Genomic DNA, 27,944 nt, shown 5'->3' with positions numbered 1-27,944 from the left:
CCCTGTGCAGCAGCATTTCCATCCCACTTCCCTATGCAGCAGCAACAGCATTTCCCTCCTATCCCCCCCTTTCCTGTGTAGAAGCAATAGCAGGATTTTCTACCACTCTCCCTTTCCCTTTTCTTACCTTCTCTTCCCTGCTCCATTCGGCCCCTCCCCCTTCTTTTACTGGCGTTATCGATCCGGCCTGCTCCTGACCCTCCCACCGTCGACAAACCTCGGGACTCCAGCCGCATAGGCAACACTTTAAACACGCTGCTTAGCAGCCTTCAACTGGCGATTTCCTCTGCCGCGTCTGTCTCCGATGATGTCATCAGAGACCCGGCAGAGAAGGGCGCGAAGCAGCATGTTTATAGTGCTGCGTACGTTCGAGAGAGGAGCCAGGGGTGAGGAAGGCCGCCGCAGTTGTGTACCTGTTTTTTTTTTATTTGAAAGTCACCGCCGCAGACTCGGATAGAGTCCTACTGCCCCCCCCCCCCTTCCCTTCCCCTGTAAGTCGGCGATTCAAGCAGCCTGTGCAGCAGTCTTCACACGCTGCTTCAGGTCCTTCTACTGCGCTTATTTACTCTGCCGTGTCTCTGATGACATTATCAGAGACACGGCAGAGCAAATCAGGGCAGTAGAAGGGCCTGAAGCAGCGTGTGAAGACTGCTGCACAGGCTTCTTGAATCGCCGGGTAGGTATTCGGGTCAGCGGCAAGGGAAGGGGGGTGAGCAGCAAAGAACTCCTCTGGTCTGTTGCGGAGGGCGGCCCGGCTCGATTTATTGATTCGTTGGGGGGGTGGGGGAATTCGCTGTGTTGGGGGGAAGGGTAGGCAGACGCGGGGACCGTCCAGTTCGAGAGAGGAGCCGGGGGTGAGGAAGGCCGCCGCAGCTATGGAAATTTTTTTTTTATTTGAAAGCAGCCGCCGGGGTCGCGCATGCACAATCGTGTTTCCGCGACGGGATCAGGGAACACGATTTTTTTAGTGCGCATGCGCGTCCTACCATTTTATTATATTAGACTACTGCATGCATAAGGGTTAATGGGGCTTTTGGATTGCATAGCAGAATGAGGTAGGGCTTGCCCCTCTCCCCCTTACTCTTTGCTCTTGTTATTGAGCCCCTTGCTGCTACTACAGTGTTCCCCCGTGAATTTGCAATTTGCAATTCATGAACTCAGTTATTTACGGTATTTTCTGACTGCCTCTTCTGGTCAGAAAATAGAGGGAATGAGTCTGCGAATCAGCCTTCTGCACAGCCGATTCCTGGTATGTGGTCCCTTCCCAGCAGCTGGGAGGAAAAAGAGGGGCTTACAAATTGAACTATGGTAAACTTCTTTAGGAACTATCCATAGCACTTGATCATTGGCACAGGTTGAGACATTTGTGGTAGGTAGAGTGGCATTTTGTAAAATGATGTTCGTCTAAATTCTGTCTCTGCCAGACTCTCTCCATAGGTATTTCCAGATCCTTACTGTGGACTCTACAGAAAAAAAAAGTGTTTGCTTACATATGGATAACATGGCCTCCTTGGGTATTTAGAACTGTACTAATTAGGAAGACAAAGGCATAGGTGCTCCCTGGGATGGGACTAAAAAGGGGGTGTCTTGGGGGGAGTTTCTCAGAGAAGATCTTCAGAAGGACAATGATTATTTTTTAAGCAGGTGGTCCCTTTAAGAAAGTACCAAGAAGCATCGGGCCACAGTATAGTAGGCCAATGCTCCCTGGCAGAAAAATTAATGCCAGTTTTAAGATAGCATCATTTTTCCACAAAAATTTCAGCTTGTGATCTGCATAGCAATGACCTTCTGTTGTGCTGGAGTGACATTATGCTATTCACTGGTAGGGAAGTCATGAAAATGTGCTGATAGAGGAACTTTTAGGAAGCTCCTCAAAACACATTTTGTTTGACAATGCTTTATAGGGTCTGATTTGTCCTGTTCAAGGAATGACTAAGCATTTCAATTTTAGATTATTTGTTCCTTTTTGTGCTGTTTCAGTTTATGTATGTGCATATTTTGTAAACTGCCTTGGAATTAGACGGTTTAGAAACTTTTAAAATAAATAAATGCGGATGATACGAAAATCTGCAATAGAGTAGACATGCCGGCTGTGAATAACATGAAGATTGACCTGGCGAAGCTAGAAGAATGGTCTGAAATTTGGCAGCTAAAATTTAATGCTAAGAAATGCAAGGACATGCATTTGGGCTGCAAAAACTCGAGGGAACGGTACAGATTAGGGAGTGAAGAGTAGGACTTGAGTGTGATTGTATGTGATGATCTTAAGGTGGCCAAACAGGTTGAAAAGGTGACAGCGAAAGCTAGAAGGATGCTAGGTTGTATAGGGAGAGGTTTGTCCAGTAGGAAAAAGGAAGTATTATTGCCCCTATATAAGACTTTGGTGAGACCCGGCCCATGTGCTTAAGGCCCTGCCCACAGGAGGAGCCTAAGGCTCCTGAGCCTATTCTAATTGGCCCAGGCGCCTCAGGCCCCACCTGTGGGTGGGGTTTCAGCCTCCTGGACCAATCCGGCCCCATTCCTGAGCTGGCTGGCCTGCCAGACGGGCGGGCTTGGCATCCGGCCAACGATGGGATTGGGGGTGGGGAAGTCGGCGGGGGGAATGATCAGGGGTATGGGGGCGGTCGTGGGTAGGGTTGAGTCGAGGGCAGGAGGGTCTGGGATCCCTCCTGCCCGTATTTTAGTGGGGGTGGGGGCTCCGCCTGGGCAGGAGGGTTTGGGCTCCCTCCTGCTCGATCTTGTAAGGGGTGGGGGTCACGTGGCCAGGAGGGAGGTTGGAAATCGCAGGGTCAAGAGGGCTTGGGCTCCCTCCTGGCCCCATCGTACTCGGCCAGGGGGGGATTGGGGATCATGGGGCAGGAGGGCTTGGGCTCCCTCTTGCCCTGATGTTGTCGAGGAACGTCAGGCTATCGACAGGGCAAGAGGGCTTGGGCTCCCTCTTGCCCCAATGTTGTCGGGGGGGGGGGGGGTGATGTATCGCGGCAAGAGAGATTGGCCATCTCCCCTGCCATGATGCGATCACTCTTCTACCCGAACTGCCACAACCTACGGCAGGAGAGATTGGGCATCTCTCCTGCCACGGGTCACGGCAGTTCGGGTAGAGGGGTGATCGCATCGCGGTAGGGGAGATGAGGCATCTCTCCTGCCGCAATGGTTGCAGTGGGGGAGTGGGTAGGTTGCCGGGCCGCTGTACTGATGCACCAGCCACCATCAGCTCAGCGGCCCCTTTTTCGGCACTTATACCTGTTTTGACTTGGTCTAAGTCAAAACGTATAAGTGCAGACTAGGCAACCTGTCAAAACATTTGGTTGTACGCCTAGGTATAGGTCGTCCCACCTCCCGCCCGCCCTTTCCCCGCCTCTAAAAATGCCTCTTTTCTCTCTGTGCGTTTAGAGGCAGGGGAAAGGCCTAAGCTGGTTTTAGATACGTCTAAACCCAGCTTTGATTATGGGTACTTGGACGATCAGGCTTTTTGATCGTCCAAGTAGCCATTTAGGCCACTTTTTAGACGTTTTTTTTAATTATTATTATTATGAGCCCCTTATTTTCCTGTTCATCCACTACAGTTTAGGTTCGCTTCTACACCCATGTCTGAAAGACAGTCCAATTACCTTCCCAGATGTAAAAACAGAGGCAACTGAATCTTTGGGAAGGTTGTACCAAAACCAGATTTATAGACAATTGTACATAACATTGTCCTTTTTTATACTTTAATAAAAAGATTTACACACAAAATCATTAGTTTCCGAGGCTTCTTCAAATGAAAAGTCTGCGGGAACAGAACAGCAACAGAAATGGAGCCAGTGGGGACAGGGCAGGGATGGGGACAGTGCTCTCAGGGACAGAACAAACTTTGTCCCTGTGTCATTCTCTAAGTTGCACACCCAAATTTGTGCACACAGTTTACTTGAATAATGTGAATTTGTGTCAGTACAGATAATGTTCTGCTTCTTCACAGCAAAAATGCTATAAAATATACAGGATTGAGAAAAAGACCTTAGCTCCATTGTTCCTTTGCAAATTGATGTATAAAGAATCAACCTCTTAAGTGCTAATTTTATGCATCTGCACAAGGAGCTAAGTATGAGAAGGGAGGAGCAAGCAGTAAAAATGAAAGTGAAACCTTTTGAGCAGAATACTCCACATGTCTTGGGATCTTTGTGTGTGTATATAGCCTGAGGTTTACCATATTATTCTCTCTTGGAAAAGAAAACTTATAATGGCAGCAGGTCATAAAAGAGACCCAGAGTGTGAATATTTTAATGAAGGTCCTCTACCTATGGGTAAGGCAGGAATGCATACAAAACACAAACACTGCAACAAAGAAATCCAAGGCCTGGTGGTCCGAATGAAACATCAGAAATGCTGACAAATGGAACCTGTTTTAATAAGCAGGATCTGCAGGATAGTAAATATTTTGATTTCATCATATTTCTTAAAGACCACCTTAAAGAGCTGTCATATTTGAGGAAAAATATATTTATTATTGCTTGTTACCATCATTTTGATACAGTTGTTATAAAGAAATAAAAATAGTTGAAACAAACTAATATTCCTTTTTTTGGGCAGTACTAAGTGGCAGTGAATACAATGAGAAAACCATGATTTAAATCAAGTCTTTTTGACTAGTGATTTAATATTGATTTGATTTAAAATCAAATCCAGCCTGTACAATTTGTTGAGAGTAAGCAGATTTCCAAGTCAAGATTTCCAAGTCAAGCAGATTTCCAAGTCAAGAAATTATGGGCTCCTTTTATCAAGCTGCGCTAGATAAAAGGAGCCCATCACGCGTTAACCCCTGCGCTGGCCAAAAACTAACGCCTGCTCAAGAGGAGGCGGTAGCGGCTAGCATGGCCGGCAGTTTAAGACGCACTATTGCGCACGTTAAACCGCTAGCGTGGCTTGATAAAAGGAGCCCTATGTTATTTCTTCATTGTCACATTTGATATACCACCTAACATAAAAGCATTACAATCGCTGCAAAAAAAGACAGATACCGGAGGGAATCTAGATCTCATTGCCCTCTTTCACTTTTAGAAGTTGACAATTTAAGGGTTCCTTTTACTAAGGTGCACTAAGGTTTTAGTGTGCACTACACGGTAACGCCTCCATAGAGCTTGCGTTAGCATTTTCCGTGTAGCGCAGAGTTAGTGCACACTAAAACGCTAGCGCACCTTAGTAAAAGGAGCCATAAGATACTATACTGGTTAATCGTTTGCTAAATATATTGCCTGGTTAATTTCCCCACAATACTGCAATTAATGATAATAATTATTATTTTATTTTCTTGTATACCGCCCCCACTAGCAGTTCTAGGCGATTCACAACAGAAGAATTGAAATATTGAACAGTTAAAAAATACAATTTCAAAAAACACAACTATTATAACTACTACATCCATTAAATACAGCTTCAGATAAAACGTACATTTAAAATACAGAGCCTAAAAAAAAATACCTTCTTAAATATCATCATTCTTGTTTATCAAATAGGTGAGTTTTCAATAATTTCCTAAATGTAAGATATGAATAGGCTTGAACAATCAGCGGACTCATCCAGTTCAACTTCCCTGCCTGATATTCCAATGTCCTGTCCAAAAAAGTCTTATAGCGACAGGCCCTTGGGGTAGGGAAGAGGAACATACCTGAATTTCTGGTACATTTTAATGAATTAAACAGTTTCAGGTAAGATACCAAATAGGAAGGTAATAAACCAAAAAGAGCTTTATAACAGATACACCCAAACTTAAAAAAATACTCTGGTCTCAAAAGGCAGCCAATGCAGTCTAGCATAAAAAGGACTAACATGATCATTCTTCTTAAGATCAAAGATTAAACGAACTGCTGCATTCTGAACTAATCAAAGCCTTAATAGAATCTTTTTTGGTAGCCTCAAATAAACAATATTACAATAATCCAGAGCTGACAGTACAGTAGACTGGACCAGCAACAGAAAGGACTCTAGATCAAAATATTTCTTAATGGTCCTCAATTTTCCACAAAATTACATAGCTTTTTTTAATTAATGAATCCATATGCTTCTTAAAAGTTAAACTATGATCCAGAATTATTTCCCAAATTTTCAAATTTGACACTATCTCAAAACTTTGACCCTTCAATTGAATAGTTATTTCCTGAATTTTATCGTTAAGGCTAGCCCAAAAAAAAAAACAACTTACGGCCTCTTTAACAAAGCCACACTAGCAGCTGCGCTGCGCTAATGGCCCTGAAGCCCATAGAGATTTAAAGGGCTTCGGGGCTGTTGCCGCAAGGCTTTGTAAAAGAGGCCGTTAGTTTTTTTCAAAATTAAGCTTCAGTCTGAACTGTAGCATCCACAATTCTACCTTTTCCAAAATGTTAGAGATTTGAGTAATCAATTCATTCAAACAGCCTTACAGGGGAACAAAATAGTAATATCATCTGCGTATATATAAAACATCACATTTAAACTTTGAAGTAAATATGCCAAGGAAACTAAATAGATATTAAATAGTGTTGGAGATAAAAGAGAACTTTGCGGAACTTCACAAGAGTGCGGAACTTCACAAGAGTTCTTCCAGGAAAAAGAATATTTGTCTTCAGTGAAAACTTCATATGTTCTATGTTTCAGGAACACACTAAGCCAATTTTTTACATTACCTCTGATCCAAATTGAGTCCAAGCAGCTTAAGAGTATATCATGATCCACTAAATCAAAATGGTAGCTGAAATAAAATCCACCAAACTACAAGACAAAACAATTATAGAGAATGGTGTTGTTAATAAACCATCCAGTAAAATATAATGGAAGTATAACTTGGATACATTTATTTAATTTTAAAAAAACTTATAATCTGCCTAAAATCTAAGTGGGTACCAAGAGACATACATAATCAAACAGACTTAAAATACATAACAGTTTTCAACAACATGAAAACAATTAAAATCTCACATCTTGTAATCAGTATCATGTCTTCATCCCCCCCAAAATAATCAATACCAATGCCTTCATCCAAAAAAAGGCTTCTACAGATAAAGAGGTTTTCCAAAAGCTTTTTGGATTGCTACCGTGTTTCCCTGAAAATAAGTCATACCCCAAAAATAAGCCCTAGTTAGATAGACCCCAAAGACCCTCCCGAATGTTCCCGACACCCCCCGACTCCATCCCTGGATTTGCTGGCACACCACTGGCCCTCCCATTTTTCCATCTCTTCCTCCCATCCAAACCCTGCCGACCCTACCATGCTGCACATGTGGGGGAGAGATAGGAAAGAGGAAGAACTGGAGTGTAGGAAAGGAAGGGAGAGATGATTATTGTACATGAAAAAAATAAGACATCCCCTGAAAATAAGCCATAGTGTATTTTTTGGACCCAAAATTAATATAAGACACTGTCTTATTTTCAGGCTAACACGGTATATATTATTCACTATCTTTATCTGTCCAGCAAAGCCATTCCACAGTTTCACCCCAGCCACTGAAATGACTCTTGCTCTAGTATTTGAATAATTAATCTGTTGCAATCTATCTATTGACAAATGCATCATCACCTTAGATCTCAATGAATGTTGTGGATGGTACTATGTCATAAACTGCGATAAATACCATGGTATATCATTATGGACTGCCCAGAAAGTCAACACTAACAAATGAAATGCAATCCTACTTTAACAGACAACCAAAGCAATTGTTTAAAATGGTGGAAAACATGCTCAAATTTATCACCACCATAAATTAATCAAGCCACAACATTTTGGACTACCTGCAATGATCTACAGTCGGAGTATTCCATCCCTAGATATAAAACATTGCAGTAGTCCAGTCTCTGGAGCACCAAACTCTGTACTATAATTCTGACATCATACGCTGATAACATTGGTTTTAATATACTTAAGAGATGCATAAGTCAAGATAACAGTAGCCAGAACCTGTTCTCTCATGGACAATGTTGAATCCAACCAAAAACACCCAAAATTCTGATTTTTTTTTTCTTAATCATTCTATCATAGCATCTACCTCCATTTTTTCTGGCTGTTCAGGATCTCCAACTTTAACCAATCAGTTTTAAAACAATTCAGTTTTAAAAAGATACAACACCAGTTTTTGACACTGCATCCAGGTATTCACCGCTTTCAGACAGAATCCCAATTTATCTCTCAATTCACTCTTCCAATCAGACATAAGGAAAAAGAACTAAATAACATCAGCATATAATTGACAGTTAATGTTTAATCCCCTGAAGATACCATCTAGTGATGCTAAATAGAGATTAAAAAGCAATGGCAACATAATATCAGAGAATATTAAGAAAAAAGAAAAATTAACAAAAAAGGCAATAATGTGAATCACTTCGCTAATTTCTAAATCCCAAAATTATTCTTTGATGATCTTTTTGAGTTCCAGGAACTCCTTCAAATGGTCTGGAGAGAAAAAAGTATACTTGATTCCCATATACCGGATCAGACATTTGCAAGGGTAAGCAAGGAGAAAAGTAGCCCCCAGTTTAATGGTCTTTTGTGTTAAAGAAAGAAACACTTTTTTTCTGTTCTTGTGTGGTTCTTGATACATCTAGTTTAACCCAGATCCTTTGACCCCCAAACAAAGTTTGAAAATTTTAAAAATACAATCTCAGAACCATATTCATGTCCTGCTCAAACACGAATGATATAACATTAGCATTCACATTCCCGTCACCTGCAACTGAAAGCTAATCACCATCAATCAATAATCACACAACTCAGTTTTATTGGAAGAAATATTTGGCCGCAGCTTTATTATGTGTCTGAATATTATCTCCACTTACAATACAATCTGTGTCCAAAAACCAACAAACCCCCAATGCATATTTCACACCCCCCCCCCAGGGAGCTATTCGGTGTCAAAACTAACTCCTGTTAAGTCTTTAAATTTATAACATTCCCCCAAACATGACCCATGGTGACGCAAGGCCATGCTTCCCCTCCCCTCCCTCCAAACATGACCCACAGTGACGCAAGACCATGCTTCCCCTCCCCCAAACATGACCCACGGTGACGCAAGGCCATGCTTCCCCTCCCCCCAAACATGATCCACGGTGATGCAAGGCCTTGCTTCCCCTCGCAGCGGTATCGCCTACGAGTGTTACATTTATTTATTTATTTATTAACTGCTCATCTCCGAGATACAACTGGGCCAAACCCCATTTTCCGCCACAAGCGGTGACAGCCTCGAGCTTGTTACCGCTCCCCCACCATATAAGCTGCGGCCAACAGCTTTAAAACAAGTCTCCAACAAATCCTAAAGAGTACCCCAATAAAATTGGCTAAAAACCTATGCCTGAAAGGTAGACAGCATCAGGACAATAATGTCCAGGGAAAATAGCTGCAACAAACTCATGAGATACCACTCTAAACCCCCAAAAGCTATCCGTAACTGCAAAAACTCAGTATTAAACCCATTTATTGAACCACTCAATAGCAACCATGTCCCAATCCTCCTTACACACTCCATAGAGGACCAAACAAAAACAAAAGGGATAGGGGCATTAGGGAAAACAGACAGCAGACCACAGATCCCACCTCAGGGGCAGTATGAAATCCTCTGCCTTTGCTGAACAAATGTCACAACCCACCAAAAGAATCAGAAGTAAAGCAGAATAGGAGATTAGGAAATTGTCTTTGCTGGAAAAGGATTAGCAAGAGTCACTACCAACAAATGTTCCATGCACCTAACCATAAAATCTATAGTCCATGCCCCACTGGAATCAGAAACAGCTAAGACAATCTTCACCAGCCCACTAAAATGGTACACATGATACTGCACATTCCCATTACTCCACACATATGTACAAAAGAATCCAAATTCCTGATCCTTCCAAAGCAGGTGACCAGGAAATAGGCAATTGCATTTAACCTGCAGTCAACCCAACATCTCCAGACAGCTACCCCGTGAACACCATAGCAGGTCGAGAAGGTGCCAGCTCACCCACTCGATAAGCAGCCAAGTGCTGCAAAAAAGCTAACCACCAGAGCACCACTACAAATCATGAAGTGCACACATCAGGCAATACTGCAAACCAATGTCACCAAACCCTTATACAAAAAACAAACAAGTAAACCCTGCACATGGACACTGGATCACACGCACCTACAATCAATTTCAGTATCAATTTCATAACTTCCATAAAATCCCCACACCAGCAAATGTCCAGTGAACCATCTTCCAAAATTATCCTACAAACAAACCATACAGTATTAATAGAACATGTGGCTACTCCATATGAGAAAGGAGCAACACACCTCTGGCACCCAAAATTGCAGAAAATGAGTCAAACAAAGCAGTTTGGCTCCCAGCACCTAGCCAGCGCCTTGCAGTTCCTCGTAACCCATTCTGAGCACACAAGCAAAGCCACCTAGAAAAAAAAATATAAGGGCAGATAAAGACCAAAATGTCCAGCCAGTATACCCCTCCACAGCAACAATTAACTCCTCCTCTCTCCCAGAGAATCCATATGCCTACTCAATGTCTTCCCCAATTCAGAAACTATTTTATGCATCTACTACTCCTACACCTACTGGAATTCCAAAACTATTTCATGCATCTACCTCACCTTCTGTAATAACGTAGTGCCATACAGTACTGCAGAGCCCAGCACTGCTGCACTGCATCCCCTGCCCTCTTACGCTGGATTTGCTGTCTAATAAAAGGGGAGTCATCTCATGTATTGTTAGGCCACATAGGTATTTAAACATCACTATTATCTCCCTTCTCATCCCTTCCTCAAAGTAAACAGATGGAGATCATGAACTCAGTTCCCATATGCCTATAGGACAGAGACCATCAACCCTTGTAGTAGCCCTCCTTTGAACTGAACTTAAATGTACACAAAATTCACAAGGAGGTCTCACCAAAATTTTTAGATGGGCAGCAAACTTCCATTGTCCTGCTGGCCATACTGATCCCCATGCACCCAAACATCTGTCTAGCTTTTGCTAGCACTGTTACAACCTGGTTGCCTCCTGAAGCTCATCACATACAATCACACCAAACCCCCACTCCTTATTCGTACACCAAGGTCTTCACCCCTTAATCGCACCGTGCCCTTGTGGTTTGGCAACTCAATGCATGACCTGGCATGAGCATGAAATCTGAGCTGCACAATATGAAGCCATTCTACATACTTAAGCCCATCCTCGTTAGGCACACCATCAGGACTGTCTGGTCCATTACTGCTTTGGCCTCCTCCACAAAAATCTTACTTATAACTCTACAACAATCCCACTTACAAAATTGTGAAAAGAACAAGCCCAATAACAAACCTTCAAACACACTACAGATAAGATCCCCCCTTGGCATAACCATCTTCTGGGACGACAACTCACTGACACCTTACTGACCAACTAGTTTCTGCCCCAGACCTCCTGTGGAGCCCCTCATACCGAGAACACTGAGTACGATATGCCTATGAAAATGGTAAAGTACTAAAATCAAAATACACCATATTCACCACACTCCACTTATCTAATGCCAAGATCACCCAAAGAAAGTAAGCAGATTTGTCAATCCAAACCCGTCTCTAGTGAATCCCCCAAGTTCTGTTATTAAAGTGTTTCTATTGAGTTACTTACCAAAAAGTCAAACTTACCAGCCTGTATATCCCTAGTGCTGCCTTTTCTCCATTTGTTGTGGAGAGAAACCACATCCTCCCTGCTCTATTCCTGCATTACCCACTCCCGACTCTAAAGAAGCAGTGAGAGGGTCAGTCAGCAGAGTCATCAGAACTACCCCCAAACACTGAGTACGATATGCCTATGAAAATGGTAAAGTACTAAAATCAAAATACACCATATTCACCACACTCCCCTTATCTAATGCCAAGATCACCCAAAGAAAGTAAGCAGATTTGTCAATCCAAACCCGTCTCTAGTGAATCCCCCAAGTTCTGTTATTAAAGTGTTTCTATTGAGTTACTTACCAAAAAGTCAAACTTACCGGCCTGTATATCCCTAGTGCTGCCTTTTCTCCATTTGTTGTGGAGAGAAACCACATCCTCCCTGCTCTATTCCTGCATTACCCACTCCCGACTCTAAAGAAGCAGTGAGAGGGTCAGTCAGCAGAGTCATCAGAACTACCCCCAAATTCCTGCAGTACCCTTGGATGTACCAGCCATTCCCCTCGCAGTATCCACCTGTAGTTCTGACGAGCCCTCACAAACCCAAGCCACTGAAAATCAATCAGGGTTTATTACACCTCCTGCCCCCGTCACATGAGGTGTTTGTACACCCTCCCCCAAACACTTCAGCTGTGAACCCAGAACAGAAAATATTTGTGAAGTCAGCTATCTCTTTATCAGCTGCTACTTATTGCCCCCTTGTACCCTTGGGTTCCACAATGCCACTTTTGCATGTCCTATCCCTAATAAATCTAAAAATGTCTTCTCCCCATCATTACCGTGGCAGCTATGTATCCTTCCATCTCCATCTTCGCTTTCCAGACTACTCCACCAACCCCCCTTGAACTCTATCCATTAGTACCTCTGATGCCTTGCACCTTAAAAAGAACAGAACATAAAAATTGAGATACTGGGTCAGACCAAAAGTCCATCAAGAACAGTATCCTGCTTCCAACAGTGGCTAACCCAGGACCCAAGAACCTAGTGAGATCCTATAATCCAAATTCCATGCCCTAGTAATAAAACAGAAATTATGCTGCCTATCATAGGAATAAGCAGAGGATTTCCCCAAGCCATCTCAATAAGGCCCTATCTACTTCTCTTTTAGGAAAGTATCCAAACCTTTTTTAAACCCCGCTAAGCTAACTGATTTCACCTCGTTCTCCAGCAATGAATTCCATAGATTAATCACATGTTGTGTGAATACATATTTCTCTGGTTTGTTGTAAATCTAGTACTTAATAGCTTCATTGCACACCCCCTAGTCCTAGTATTTTTAGAAAGAGTGAACAAGCGATTCACATCAACCCTTTTCACTGCACTCTACTCAGTATTTCCTATACATGACATACACAATGGGTTGTTACCCTTACAATAACTTTGTTCAGGTTTACTCACCACTTACCTAGATGATTCCCCACTAACACCATAAAAACTTTTTCCCTGTAATTTCTCCAGCACAAATAAACAAAACCCTCAAATTTACTACAATGACCCTCCCTTCCACAGAGACAGACACCAAGAAATCTGTTTCTCCCTAACACACACACACCACACACCCTGAAAAACACCACAAGTATATAATATGAATGTACCTGAAACACCAAGAACAGGTCATCTCCAGCTAAGCTAACAAATCAGGACAGCTGACACCAAGCTGAATTGCCACAGAAAGAATGCCTGTCACAGGAAGATCCAAGAGACCCAGAGAGGCCACAGCACAAAAGGAAAATTAGGAAGATGGCCCCTATTGACACTCCAAACAAAAATTTAAATCACAATGCTGCGAAAATGGTGATGCCTTACAGTCATGCAGCCGCTGAGCACACAACTATTGCAAAGGCAGCTGCTAGTGCTCTTCAGCTCCCAAACAGGGGAACACCAAATCCGCGAAGGCTGCAAATCCACAACTCTGCCTAGCTGTAAAAACAAACATGAATGCAGCATTGGCACCTCACAACTTCTTCCTTACCTCCAACACCAGAATTTAGCATCAAAGCCTCAAACCTGTCTAGAAGTGCCCTGTCTAGAAGTGCCCAACCATGGGGCACACAGATCAGCCAGTCACTATCCTTGTGAATTAAAGACCAACCACCTGCCATCTCCCCCAAACTAGCCTACTAAGAAACAACCTGGCAAAATTACACCTCAACAGAAAGACCTCTCTGTGTCACACAAAAATAACCCCAACAGGTAAGTCCCTCTCTCACACACCGTACATTTGCGAGCAAACACCTTTCACATCCCATCTCCCTCACAGCCAACCCACTCATTCAGACAACTCACCAAATGGCAGCCCAACGCTAACTGCTGCTCCACACAGGGGACTGTTGTACTGCCAGGCTGTGAAACCTCCACAGAAGAGCCCAAACTGCCCCTCTCCAATGCAGCCTTTGCTTCCTCAGACAACAAATCCAGCACCTGACAGACAAAATAGCCTGCCCTGACTAAAACACAGACACAGAGAAGGTTAACAAGGCAAAAATTCCCTTACTCAAAACAAACCAAACTTCCTAACATTAAAATTACAATGAAAAAGAATATTTTTAGTAAGAATTAATATACTTTTCCTGAAGAAACTACTCTACTGTTCCCCTTTCCTCACACAATTCACTCCAGCCTGCCACAACATCCAACCAATCACGTGACTGCTCCACCCCATCACCGTAGAAACCTCCCTAATCATTTTTCTTTCTTTCAAGCTCTATTAACCCTTTCTTACCTCCTCTTATAAACTTGTCAATTCTTATTCTACAGACCCTTGACAACACCTCATATATTCCCCTCACCCTCTGCCCCCCTCCCCTTCCCATTTTACCCACACCATCATTTAATAAATATTACCAGCCGGTGACATCAGCTCAGCTAATGTTATATCACACCAGATGAATCTGGTGTTCTTCTTTAAAAGTGTTGCTCTCATAGACGTTTCTGTTACAGTTTGTTCCAAAAGAGCAGAGACATTTTCAAAATCTATTTGTAAGGGATTATCATTAGCCTGTTCAGCTCTAGTTTGAGAATTTTTTTTTAATTTGGCAAATAGTAAATTTAATTTACTGGAGGAATGGAATTAGAGGAATCTTTTAAATCAGTGTCTCTCAAACTTTCTCGAGCTGGGGCACACTAAAAGTAGTGGCCACGGCTTGAGGCACCCAGAAGTGTGCGGACATCGCCGTGATGACATCATGCATCGATGTCCATGCATGTGCAGAGGCCCTCCAGATGGGCCCTGAGATGCCAGTAGGGGATGCCAGCAGGGAAGAGGGCCGGAGAGAAGAAGCACTGGCACCAGTTGATTGCCTACAGCAGTGTTTCTCAACTACTTTAAGCTAAGTACCCCCTAAGTCTAATAAATATCAACTGAGTACCCCAACCACAGACCTCCCTAGGCCCACCCAAGATCTGACCCAGATCTCATCCCCTTTACTAACTGTAATGCAATTTTTTTTCCATTTGTTTTTCATATACACACAATATACACAGCGGATATAAATTTTCAAAACTGACACATTCCAATCACTATATTGAAAATAAAATCATTTTACCTACCGGTGATCTTCTGCAGGCTGCTGTAATTAGCTTTAAAGGTGAGACTGGGAGGTCAGGGGGGAAGCTGGAAAGAAGGGGGAAGCTAGAAAGAAAGGGGAAACATTTAGGCCTTCGGCAAATCGGGCAGCACTGGTGCCGTACCGCGTAGGAAAGTCAGCTGGCAGGCGCCTCTCTTCCTCCTCAGTGTGCCGTGGCACACTTGGAATCTCAGGAGGCACACTAGGATGCCCCGGCACATAGTTTGAGATACCCTGTTTTAGATTCTCAATCAGATATTGCTTGAAAAGGTCTATAGGAAAATTCTTGGGGCTAGTGAAAAATTCAGCAATCAGAGATTCAATTGTCAATTAAAATTTTCCATTTCTTCAGTTTCCTGTGAATCAAAGTATTTTCTTTTATCGTGGCTAGTTTAAATTGTTGCGTCTGTTTGACCCGATCAGTAAAATCCTTTTTTACCAAATCAACAATCTTGGTTAAATTATCAGCATACTAGTCATTAAGCCCGTTACATTAACGGGTGCTAGAATACTGTTCACCCTCTATGTTGCCCCTTCTATTCACTGCCCTCTCTTCTCTTTCCATCCAGTGTCCGCCCTCTCTCTCTCTGTCCCATATGGCCTCTCTCCATCTCCTCTTTCCTTTTCCCTTGGTCTGGCATACCTTCCTCCTTCCCTCCATGCCCTGCCATCTGTTCTTCCCTCCAAGCCATTCTCTCCCCCTCTGCTCACTTTCCTCCTTGAACTACTTCATCGGGCAGCAGCAGCATTGAAAATTCATTGCTGTTGCTGGCTTCAGGTATTCCTCTCTGGCGGGTCCTGTCTTCATGAAAACAGGAAGTAGGCAGGAACGGCCAGAGAGGAAGGCCTGAAGCCGCAAAAGCAGCGAATTGTAAACGCTGCTGCTGCCTGAAGCACCCGAGGCAGACACTTCTCTCCCCTCCCAGCCCAACCCCCACTGACTCTGCGACCCTCCCAGCGAGATGACTTTAATAACAAACCTCCCTCCAGCGTTGGCAGCCGCAGCACGCTAAACAGGCTGCTTCACGGCTTTCTTCTGCCGTTGAGTCTCTCTGTTGCGTCATTGATGACATCATTAGTGATGCGGCAGAGGGACTCAACTGCAGGAGAAAGTCGCGAAGCAGCCTGTTTAACGTGCTGCGGCTGCCAACGCTGGAGGGAGGTTTGTACCGGTATGTGCAGAAGCAATATGTCTCTCCCCCTCCAGTACCTATGCAGCACTTTGCTGCGGCGCATCCTCCCATCCTGAGTTGGCCACAGCGCTCGAGTGTGTTTCTCCCGCTTTGTCTGGCCGCCGCATAGGCACTCTGGCCACGGACCTACAGATCATGGATCAGGGATTACAGATCACGCAGGTCTGAGTGCGCATGCGCGGCTAGCGTTTTATTATATAGGATAATTGATAGCTAATGTTTAATCCCCTGATGACATCACCTAGTGACGCTAAATAGAGATTAAAAAGCAATGCCGACAAAGCTGATCCCTGTGAGATCCCTTTACAAATTAGTATAATATTAAAAACACTACCACCACTATTCACTGGCATTGACCAATTGTGAAACTAGGAAACAGCTCAATCTTACACTGTCCCATCAAACCCCATCGCTGCCAATTTATCCAATAAAATCTGACAATCCACCATAGCAAATGCTGAGGATATATCTAGTGACACAATACAAATGATCATATTTTTATCCATACCATTTCTTAACTCATCCACAGTAGAAACCCATAACAGCGGCATCTGGATAGACCCTGCTGTCCGCCTATATACTCACACACACACACACACACACACACACACACACCTTTACCATCATGACCTTCCCTCACCCCTCTTTTACCACAAACACACTACAGTCTTTATGACGGTAAAAATTTGCCGTAACTCAGTTTATTAATCCATAACACATTAACATATCGTAACTTCAATTAACATCATAACCAAAAGAGCTCCTCCCGAGCTACCAAAAATACATGGTTTCAGTGCCCTCGACCCCACCACCTCAGCAAGGGTCATGTCCCTCATGCCCCTTTTACCCAGGTCATCTGATCCACCAGGCACAGATTCCAGCCGGCCCACCACTCATTACCTGATGAGCCCCAAGACCCAGTAGCTCAGGAGATCTGCACCCCCGAGCTACCATCACCAGCCAAAAACGGGCGGGCTGGTGGGAAAAAGCCACCCTGGAGGACCCCAGAAGGAGCCGAGTCCTCCAAGGTTCTGGCTTTAAAACCATGCCCCTGTGCCCTTCCCTGCCTCCCCACCAATTAATTTAAAACTACCTACACTGACAAGCCCACCACTCTCCGCCCAACTAACCTAACAACCCCGGCCAATGGACAACACAAGGGCTGACCAGCCTCGTGTTACATTCCGCCCATCGCCAAGGGGATCTTGGGCTCCCATTTTCCACATTGTGCCCTGTTCGAAATCCATACTGATGACTAATAAATTCTCTCTCTCAAAAAAAAAATCTTCCATCTGTTTTAAAACTGCCTTTTCAATGATTTTACCAACAAAAGGCAGTATTGAGATCAGTCTATAATTTTAAAAAACAATTTAATTAAAATTCTCCCTCTTCAACACAGGACATTGTACCAGTTTTCAATGATTTATCAACTATAGCTGTCAAAGATGGCACAAGCTGTCCTCCTAATTGTTTAATCATAGGCAATGAGCAAGGATCAACTATCGATGTAGTTGGTCACATGGTTTCCCACAATGTTAAAACCTGATCCTCCCTTATATCTTCAAAATCAGACCAATGCACTGATGCTACCGGAATATTCTCATGCTCACAAGATCCCACACACGGAGACAATGTCTGCAAAACATCAGATTTACTTACCAAATACTGCAGAAACTCCTCAGCAATTGGTTCAAATTTTCCAATTTGAGCAATTGGACCATTAATCAAAAGATTTACAGTTTCAAATAGCTTGTTTCACTTTCTCACTATAAGCTCTCTCTCTTTCTCTCTTTCCATCTTACAAAACTCCTGATATTTATGCAACCTAAAAAGGTAATTTTCACAATCATCTGAATCTTTGGTTTTTCTCCAAATACACTCATTTTAACTCAGTTCCCGTCTCAAGTTTAAAATAGGTTCTGTTCTCCAATATTATTTACTCCCTAAGCTAATTTACCTAACTGTCTTTAAAAGAAGCAACTTCATCCAAGCATTTTTCTAGGGCTGAATACCACTCACCCACCATCTCAGATACATCAATCTCTCTCAGTTCATCTAGCATAGGTAAGCATTTATTTTTTAAAGTTTGAATATCAAACCTGGGTCCAACAAATCTCTAAACATCCTTACCCGACACATTCACTTTTTCCTTATTCAATGCAATTATAAAACACACTAAAGAATTCTCTGACCAATATACCTATAGGCTGAGCTACAGGCGATTGACATAATTTTCCCATCATGTCAAAAGGCAAAAAGACAGGATCTAACATATGTCCTGCAATATGAGTGTTTTGTCTTACAATCTGATAAAGTGAACAGGCTTCAAATAAATAGAATAACTCATAATCACATAATTCAGAATCATCCTAACTAGGGACTACAGGAGTATTGAAGTCACCTAGTGCGCACAGCTTTTCCATCTCAACTGGAAAACTTAATAAAGTATCATATAATATTGTGAAATTTACTTCCAGTCTACCTGGTGGACATTATACAATTAATCCTCTTATAAAAATAAGTCATAGACTAATAATCACTGCAGGTAGCTGCGGGCACTTGAGGTCTTTTTCCTTTAAAATAAAAAATACATAATAGTGCATTTTAGAGCATAAAATTGAACAGTATTCAACATGACTTCACACTAGTACATTTATGATAAGGGGCATTATACAATACTACATATTCCATTGCTGGAGATATCCCAACAGATATCTCATTGAAACCCATACTTTTCTTAAAAAAATAAACAAGTACGATATGCCTATGAAAATGGTAAAGTACTAAAATCAAAATACACCATATTCACCACACTCCCCTTATCTAATGCCAAGATCACCCAAAGAAAGTAAGCAGATTTGTCAATCCAAACCCGTCTCTAGTGAATCCCCCAAGTTCTGTTATTAAAGTGTTTCTATTGAGTTACTTACCAAAAAGTCAAACTTACCGGCCTGTATATCCCTAGTGCTGCCTTTTCTCCATTTGTTGTGGAGAGAAACCACATCCTCCCTGCTCTATTCCTGAATTACCCACTCCCTACTCTAAAGAAGCAGTGAGAGGGTCAGTCAGCAGAGTCATCAGAACTACCCCCAAATTCCTGCAGTACCCTTGGATGTACCAGCCATTCCCCTCGCAGTATCCACCTGTAGTTCTGACGAGCCCTCACAAACCCAAGCCACTGAAAATCAATCAGGGTTTATTACACCTCCTGCCCCAGTCACATGAGGTGTTTGTACACCCTCCCCCAAACACTTCAGCTGTGAACCCAGAACAGAAAATATTTGTGAAGTCAGCTATCTCTTTATCAGCTGCTACTTATTGCCCCCTTGTACCCTTGGGTTCCACAATGCCACTTTTGCATGTCCTATCCCTAATAAATCTAAAAATGTCTTCTCCCCATCATTACCGTGGCAGCTATGTATCCTTCCATCTCCATCTTCGCTTTCCAGACTACTCCACCAACCCCCCTTGAACTCTATCCATTAGTACCTCTGATGCCTTGCACCTTAAAAAGAACAGAACATAAAAATTGAGATACTGGGTCAGACCAAAAGTCCATCAAGAACAGTATCCTGCTTCCAACAGTGGCTAACCCAGGACCCAAGAACCTAGTGAGATCCTATAATCCAAATTCCATGCCCTAGTAATAAAACAGAAATTATGCTGCCTATCATAGGAATAAGCAGAGGATTTCCCCAAGCCATCTCAATAAGGCCCTATCTACTTCTCTTTTAGGAAAGTATCCAAACCTTTTTTAAACCCCGCTAAGCTAACTGATTTCACCTCGTTCTCCAGCAATGAATTCCATAGATTAATCACATGTTGTGTGAATACATACTTCTCTGGTTTGTTGTAAATCTAGTACTTAATAGCTTCATTGCACACCCCCTAGTCCTAGTATTTTTAGAAAGAGTGAACAAGCGATTCACATCAATCCTTTTCACTGCACTCTACTCAGTATTTCCTATACATGACATACACAATGGGTTGTTACCCTTACAATAACTTTGTTCAGGTTTACTCACCACTTACCTAGATGATTCCCCACTAACACCATAAAAACTTTTTCCCTGTAATTTCTCCAGCACAAATAAACAAAACCCTCAAATTTACTACAATGACCCTCCCTTCCACAGAGACAGACACCAAGAAATCTGTTTCTCCCTAACACACACACACCACACACCCTGAAAAACACCACAAGTATATAATATGAATGTACCTGAAACACCAAGAACAGGTCATCTCCAGCTAAGCTAACAAATCAGGACAGCTGACACCAAGCTGAATTGCTACAGAAAGAATTCCTGTCACAGGAAGATCCAAGAGACCCAGAAAGGCCACAGCACAAAAGGAAATCACAAATTTAAATCACAATCAAAAATTTAAATCACAATGCTGCGAAAATGGTGATGCCTTACAGTCATGCAGCCGCTGAGCACACAACTATTGCAAAGGCAGCTGCTAGTGCTCTTCAGCTCCCAAACAGGGGAACACCAAATCCGCGAAGGCTGCAAATCCACAACTCTGCCTAGCTGTAAAAACAAACACATGAATGCAGCATTGGCACCTCACAACTTCTTCCTTACCTCCAACACCAGAATTTAGCATCAAAGCCTCAAACCTGTCTAGAAGTGCCCTGTCTAGAAGTGCCCAACCATGGGGCACATAAACCAGCCAGTCACTATCCTTGTGAATTAAAGACCAACCACCTGCCATCTCCCCCAAACTAGCCTACTAAGAAACAACCTGGCAAAATTACACCTCAACAGAAAGACCTCTCTGTGTCACACAAAAATAACCCCAACAGGTAAGTCCCTCTCTCACACACCGTACATTTGCGAGCAAACACCTTTCACATCCCATCTCCCTCACAGCCAACCCACTCATTCAGACAACTCACCAAATGGCAGCCCAACGCTAACTGCTGCTCCACACAGGGGACTGTTGTACTGCCAGGCTGTGAAACCTCCACAGAAGAGCCCAAACTGCCCCTCTCCATTGCAGCCTTTGCTTCCTCAGACAACAAATCCAGCACCTGACAGACAAAATAGCCTGCCCTGACTAAAACACAGACACAGAGAAGGTTAACAAGGCAAAAATTCCCTTACTCAAAACAAACCAAACTTCCTAACATTAAAATTACAATGAAAAAGAATATTTTTAGTAAGAATTAATATACTTTTCCTGAAGAAACTACTCTACTGTTCCCCTTTCCTCACACAATTCACTCCAGCCTGCCACAACATCCAACCAATCACGTGACTGCTCCACCCCATCACCGTAGAAACCTCCCTAATCATTTTTCTTTCTTTCAAGCTCTATTAACCCTTTCTTACCTCCTCTTATAAACTTGTCAATCCTTATTCTACAGACCCTTGACAACACCTCATATATTCCCCTCACCCTCTGCCCCCCTCCCCTTCCCATTTTACCCACACCATCATTTAATAAATATTACCAGCCGGTGACATCAGCTCAGCTAATGTTATATCACACCAGATGAATCTGGTGTTCTTCTTTAAAAGTGTTGCTCTCATAGACGTTTCTGTTACAGTTTGTTCCAAAAGAGCAGAGACATTTTCAAAATCTATTTGTAAGGGATTATCATTAGCCTGTTCAGCTCTAGTTTGAGAATTTTTTTTTAATTTGGCAAATAGTAAATTTAATTTACTGGAGGAATGGAATTAGAGGAATCTTTTAAATCAGTGTCTCTCAAACTTTCTCGAGCTGGGGCACACTAAAAGTAGTGGCCACGGCTTGAGGCACCCAGAAGTGTGCGGACATCGCCGTGATGACATCATGCATCGATGTCCATGCATGTGCAGAGGCCCTCCAGATGGGCCCTGAGATGCCAGTAGGGGATGCCAGCAGGGAAGAGGGCCGGAGAGAAGAAGCACTGGCACCAGTTGATTGCCTACAGCAGTGTTTCTCAACTACTTCAAGCTAAGTACCCCCTAAGTCTAATAAATATCAACTGAGTACCCCAACCACAGACCTCCCTAGGCCCACCCAAGATCTGACCCAGATCTCATCCCCTTTACTAACTGTAATGCAATTTTTTTTCCATTTGTTTTTCATATACACACAATATACACAGCGGATATAAATTTTCAAAACTGACACATTCCAATCACTATATTGAAAATAAAATCATTTTACCTACCGGTGATCTTCTGCAGGCTGCTGTAATTAGCTTTAAAGGTGAGACTGGGAGGTCAGGGGGGAAGCTGGAAAGAAGGGGGAAGCTAGAAAGAAAGGGGAAACATTTAGGCCTTCGGCAAATCGGGCAGCACTGGTGCCGTACCGCGTAGGAAAGTCAGCTGGCAGGCTGCCTCTCTTCCTCCTCAAGTGTGCCGTGGCACACTTGGAATCTCAGGAGGCACACTAGGATGCCCCGGCACATAGTTTGAGATACCCTGTTTTAGATTCTCAATCAGATATTGCTTGAAAAGGTCTATAGGAAAATTCTTGGGGCTAGTGAAAAATTCAGCAATCAGAGATTCAATTGTCAATTAAAATTTTCCATTTCTTCAGTTTCCTGTGAATCAAAGTATTTTCTTTTATCGTGGCTAGTTTAAATTGTTGCGTCTGTTTGACCCGATCAGTAAAATCCTTTTTTACCAAATCAACAATCTTGGTTAAATTATCAGCATACTAGTCATTAAGCCCGTTACATTAACGGGTGCTAGAATACTGTTCACCCTCTATGTTGCCCCTTCTATTCACTGCCCTCTCTTCTCTTTCCATCCAGTGTCCGCCCTCTCTCTCTCTGTCCCATATGGCCTCTCTCCATCTCCTCTTTCCTTTTCCCTTGGTCTGGCATACCTTCCTCCTTCCCTCCATGCCCTGCCATCTGTTCTTCCCTCCAAGCCATTCTCTCCCCCTCTGCTCACTTTCCTCCTTGAACTACTTCATCGGGCAGCAGCAGCATTGAAAATTCATTGCTGTTGCTGGCTTCAGGTATTCCTCTCTGGCGGGTCCTGTCTTCATGAAAACAGGAAGTAGGCAGGAACGGCCAGAGAGGAAGGCCTGAAGCCGCAAAAGCAGCGAATTGTAAACGCTGCTGCTGCCTGAAGCACCCGAGGCAGACACTTCTCTCCCCTCCCAGCCCAACCCCCACTGACTCTGCGACCCTCCCAGCGAGATGACTTTAATAACAAACCTCCCTCCAGCGTTGGCAGCCGCAGCACGCTAAACAGGCTGCTTCGCGGCTTTCTTCTGCCGTTGAGTCTCTCTGTTGCGTCATTGATGACATCATTAGTGATGCGGCAGAGGGACTCAACTGCAGGAGAAAGTCGCGAAGCAGCCTGTTTAACGTGCTGCGGCTGCCAACGCTGGAGGGAGGTTTGTACCGGTATGTGCAGAAGCAATATGTCTCTCCCCCTCCAGTACCTATGCAGCACTTTGCTGCGGCGCATCCTCCCATCCTGAGTTGGCCACAGCGCTCGAGTGTGTTTCTCCCACTTTGTCTGGCCGCCGCATAGGCACTCTGGCCACGGACCTACAGATCATGGATCAGGGATTACAGATCACGCAGGTCTGAGTGCGCATGCGCGGCTAGCGTTTTATTATATAGGATAATTGATAGCTAATGTTTAATCCACTGATGACATCACCTAGTGACGCTAAATAGAGATTAAAAAGCAATGCCGACAAAGCTGATCCCTGTGAGATCCCTTTACAAATTAGTATAATATTAAAAACACTACCACCACTATTCACTGGCATTGACCAATTGTGAAACTAGGAAACAGCTCAATCTTACACTGTCCCATCAAACCCCATCGCTGCCAATTTATCCAATAAAATCTGACAATCCACCATAGCAAATGCTGAGGATATATCTAGTGACACAATACAAATGATCATATTTTTATCCATACCATTTCTTAACTCATCCACAGTAGAAACCCATAACAGCGGCATCTGGATAGACCCTGCTGTCCGCCTATATACTCTCACACACACACACACACACACACAACTCACACACACACACACACCTTTACCATCATGACCTTCCCTCACCCCTCTTTTACCACAAACACACTACAGTCTTTATGACGGTAAAAATTTGCCGTAACTCAGTTTATTAATCCATAACACATTAACATATCGTAACTTCAATTAACATCATAACCAAAAGAGCTCCTCCCGAGCTACCAAAAATACATGGTTTCAGTGCCCTCGACCCCACCACCTCAGCAAGGGTCATGTCCCTCATGCCCCTTTTACCCAGGTCATCTGATCCACCAGGCACAGATTCCAGCCGGCCCACCACTCATTACCTGATGAGCCCCAAGACCCAGTAGCTCAGGAGATCTGCACCCCCGAGCTACCATCACCAGCCAAAAACGGGCGGGCTGGTGGGAAAAAGCCACCCTGGAGGACCCCAGAAGGAACCGAGTCCTCCAAGGTTCTGGCTTTAAAACCATGCCCCTGTGCCCTTCCCTGCCTCCCCACCAATTAATTTAAAACTACCTACACTGACAAGCCCACCACTCTCCGCCCAACTAACCTAACAACCCCGGCCAATGGACAACACAAGGGCTGACCAGCCTCGTGTTACATTCCGCCCATCGCCAAGGGGATCTTGGGCTCCCATTTTCCACATTGTGCCCTGTTCGAAATCCATACTGATGACTAATAAATTCTCTCTCTCAAAAAAAAAATCTTCCATCTGTTTTAAAACTGCCTTTTCAATGATTTTACCAACAAAAGGCAGTATTGAGATCAGTCTATAATTTTAAAAAACAATTTAATTAAAATTATCCCTCTTCAACACAGGACATTGTACCAGTTTTCAATGATTTATCAACTATAGCTGTCAAAGATGGCACAAGCTGTCCTCCTAATTGTTTAATCATAGGCAATGAGCAAGGATCAACTATCGATGTAGTTGGTCACATGGTTTCCCACAATGTTAAAACCTGATCCTCCCTTATATCTTCAAAATCAGACCAATGCACTGATGCTACCGGAATATTCTCATGCTCACAAGATCCCACACACGGAGACAATGTCTGCAAAACATCAGATTTACTTACCAAATACTGCAGAAACTCCTCAGCAATTGGTTCAAATTTTCCAATTTGAGCAATTGGACCATTAATCAAAAGATTTACAGTTTCAAATAGCTTGTTTCACTTTCTCACTATAAGCTCTCTCTCTTTCTCTCTTTCCATCTTACAAAACTCCTGATATTTATGCAACCTAAAAAGGTAATTTTCACAATCATCTGAATCTTTGGTTTTTCTCCAAATACACTCATTTTAACTCAGTTCCCGTCTCAAGTTTAAAATAGGTTCTGTTCTCCAATATTATTTACTCCCTAAGCTAATTTACCTAACTGTCTTTAAAAGAAGCAACTTCATCCAAGCATTTTTCTAGGGCTGAATACCACTCACCCACCATCTCAGATACATCAATCTCTCTCAGTTCATCTAGCATAGGTAAGCATTTATTTTTTAAAGTTTGAATATCAAACCTGGGTCCAACAAATCTCTAAACATCCTTACCCGACACATTCACTTTTTCCTTATTCAATGCAATTATAAAACACACTAAAGAATTCTCTGACCAATATACCTATAGGCTGAGCTACAGGCGATTGACATAATTTTCCCATCATGTCAAAAGGCAAAAAGACAGGATCTAACATATGTCCTGCAATATGAGTGTTTTGTCTTACAATCTGATAAAGTGAACAGGCTTCAAATAAATAGAATAACTCATAATCACATAATTCAGAATCATCCTAACTAGGGACTACAGGAGTATTGAAGTCACCTAGTGCGCACAGCTTTTCCATCTCAACTGGAAAACTTAATAAAGTATCATATAATATTGTGAAATTTACTTCCAGTCTACCTGGTGGACATTATACAATTAATCCTCTTATAAAAATAAGTCATAGACTAATAATCACTGCAGGTAGCTGCGGGCACTTGAGGTCTTTTTCCTTTAAAATAAAAAATACATAATAGTGCATTTTAGAGCATAAAATTGAACAGTATTCAACATGACTTCACACTAGTACATTTATGATAAGGGGCATTATACAATACTACATATTCCATTGCTGGAGATATCCCAACAGATATCTCATTGAAACCCATACTTTTCTTAAAAAAATAAACAAGTACGATATGCCTATGAAAATGGTAAAGTACTAAAATCAAAATACACCATATTCACCACACTCCCCTTATCTAATGCCAAGATCACCCAAAGAAAGTAAGCAGATTTGTCAATCCAAACCCGTCTCTAGTGAATCCCCCAAGTTCTGTTATTAAAGTGTTTCTATTGAGTTACTTACCAAAAAGTCAAACTTACCGGCCTGTATATCCCTAGTGCTGCCTTTTCTCCATTTGTTGTGGAGAGAAACCACATCCTCCCTGCTCTATTCCTGCATTACCCACTCCCTACTCTAAAGAAGCAGTGAGAGGGTCAGTCAGCAGAGTCATCAGAACTACCCCCAAATTCCTGCAGTACCCTTGGATGTACCAGCCATTCCCCTCGCAGTATCCACCTGTAGTTCTGACGAGCCCTCACAAACCCAAGCCACTGAAAATCAATCAGGGTTTATTACACCTCCTGCCCCAGTCACATGAGGTGTTTGTACACCCTCCCCCAAACACTTCAGCTGTGAACCCAGAACAGAAAATATTTGTGAAGTCAGCTATCTCTTTATCAGCTGCTACTTATTGCCCCCTTGTACCCTTGGGTTCCACAATGCCACTTTTGCATGTCCTATCCCTAATAAATCTAAAAATGTCTTCTCCCCATCATTACCGTGGCAGCTATGTATCCTTCCATCTCCATCTTCGCTTTCCAGACTACTCCACCAACCCCCCTTGAACTCTATCCATTAGTACCTCTGATGCCTTGCACCTTAAAAAGAACAGAACATAAAAATTGAGATACTGGGTCAGACCAAAAGTCCATCAAGAACAGTATCCTGCTTCCAACAGTGGCTAACCCAGGACCCAAGAACCTAGTGAGATCCTATAATCCAAATTCCATGCCCTAGTAATAAAACAGAAATTATGCTGCCTATCATAGGAATAAGCAGAGGATTTCCCCAAGCCATCTCAATAAGGCCCTATCTACTTCTCTTTTAGGAAAGTATCCAAACCTTTTTTAAACCCCGCTAAGCTAACTGATTTCACCTCGTTCTCCAGCAATGAATTCCATAGATTAATCACATGTTGTGTGAATACATACTTCTCTGGTTTGTTGTAAATCTAGTACTTAATAGCTTCATTGCACACCCCCTAGTCCTAGTATTTTTAGAAAGAGTGAACAAGCGATTCACATCAATCCTTTTCACTGCACTCTACTCAGTATTTCCTATACATGACATACACAATGGGTTGTTACCCTTACAATAACTTTGTTCAGGTTTACTCACCACTTACCTAGATGATTCCCCACTAACACCATAAAAACTTTTTCCCTGTAATTTCTCCAGCACAAATAAACAAAACCCTCAAATTTACTACAATGACCCTCCCTTCCACAGAGACAGACACCAAGAAATCTGTTTCTCCCT

The 27,944-nt window shown here is 42.9% G+C and overlaps 1 protein-coding gene across 11 annotated transcripts in view; it reads right to left on the bottom strand.

Moving 5' to 3' along the window:
* SLC16A7 (solute carrier family 16 member 7) overlaps positions 1-27,944 on the bottom strand; it is a 323,799-nt gene that overhangs the window by 260,299 nt on the left and 35,556 nt on the right. For 10 of the 11 annotated variants that reach the window (XM_033959550.1, XM_033959552.1, XM_033959542.1 and 7 more), the window contains exon 2: positions 6,639-6,723. The exons of the other annotated variant lie outside the window; for it this stretch is intronic. The gene's annotated coding sequence lies outside the window, so the exon portion shown is untranslated. The remainder of the gene's footprint in view (positions 1-6,638; positions 6,724-27,944) is intronic. 11 annotated transcript variants of the gene reach the window in all.

The sequence above is a fragment of the Geotrypetes seraphini genome, chromosome 9 (genome assembly GCF_902459505.1).
Source record: "Geotrypetes seraphini chromosome 9, aGeoSer1.1, whole genome shotgun sequence".
Classification (NCBI taxonomy): Eukaryota; Metazoa; Chordata; class Amphibia; order Gymnophiona; family Dermophiidae; genus Geotrypetes; species Geotrypetes seraphini.
This window is presented reverse-complemented; position numbering and strand designations above follow the sequence as displayed.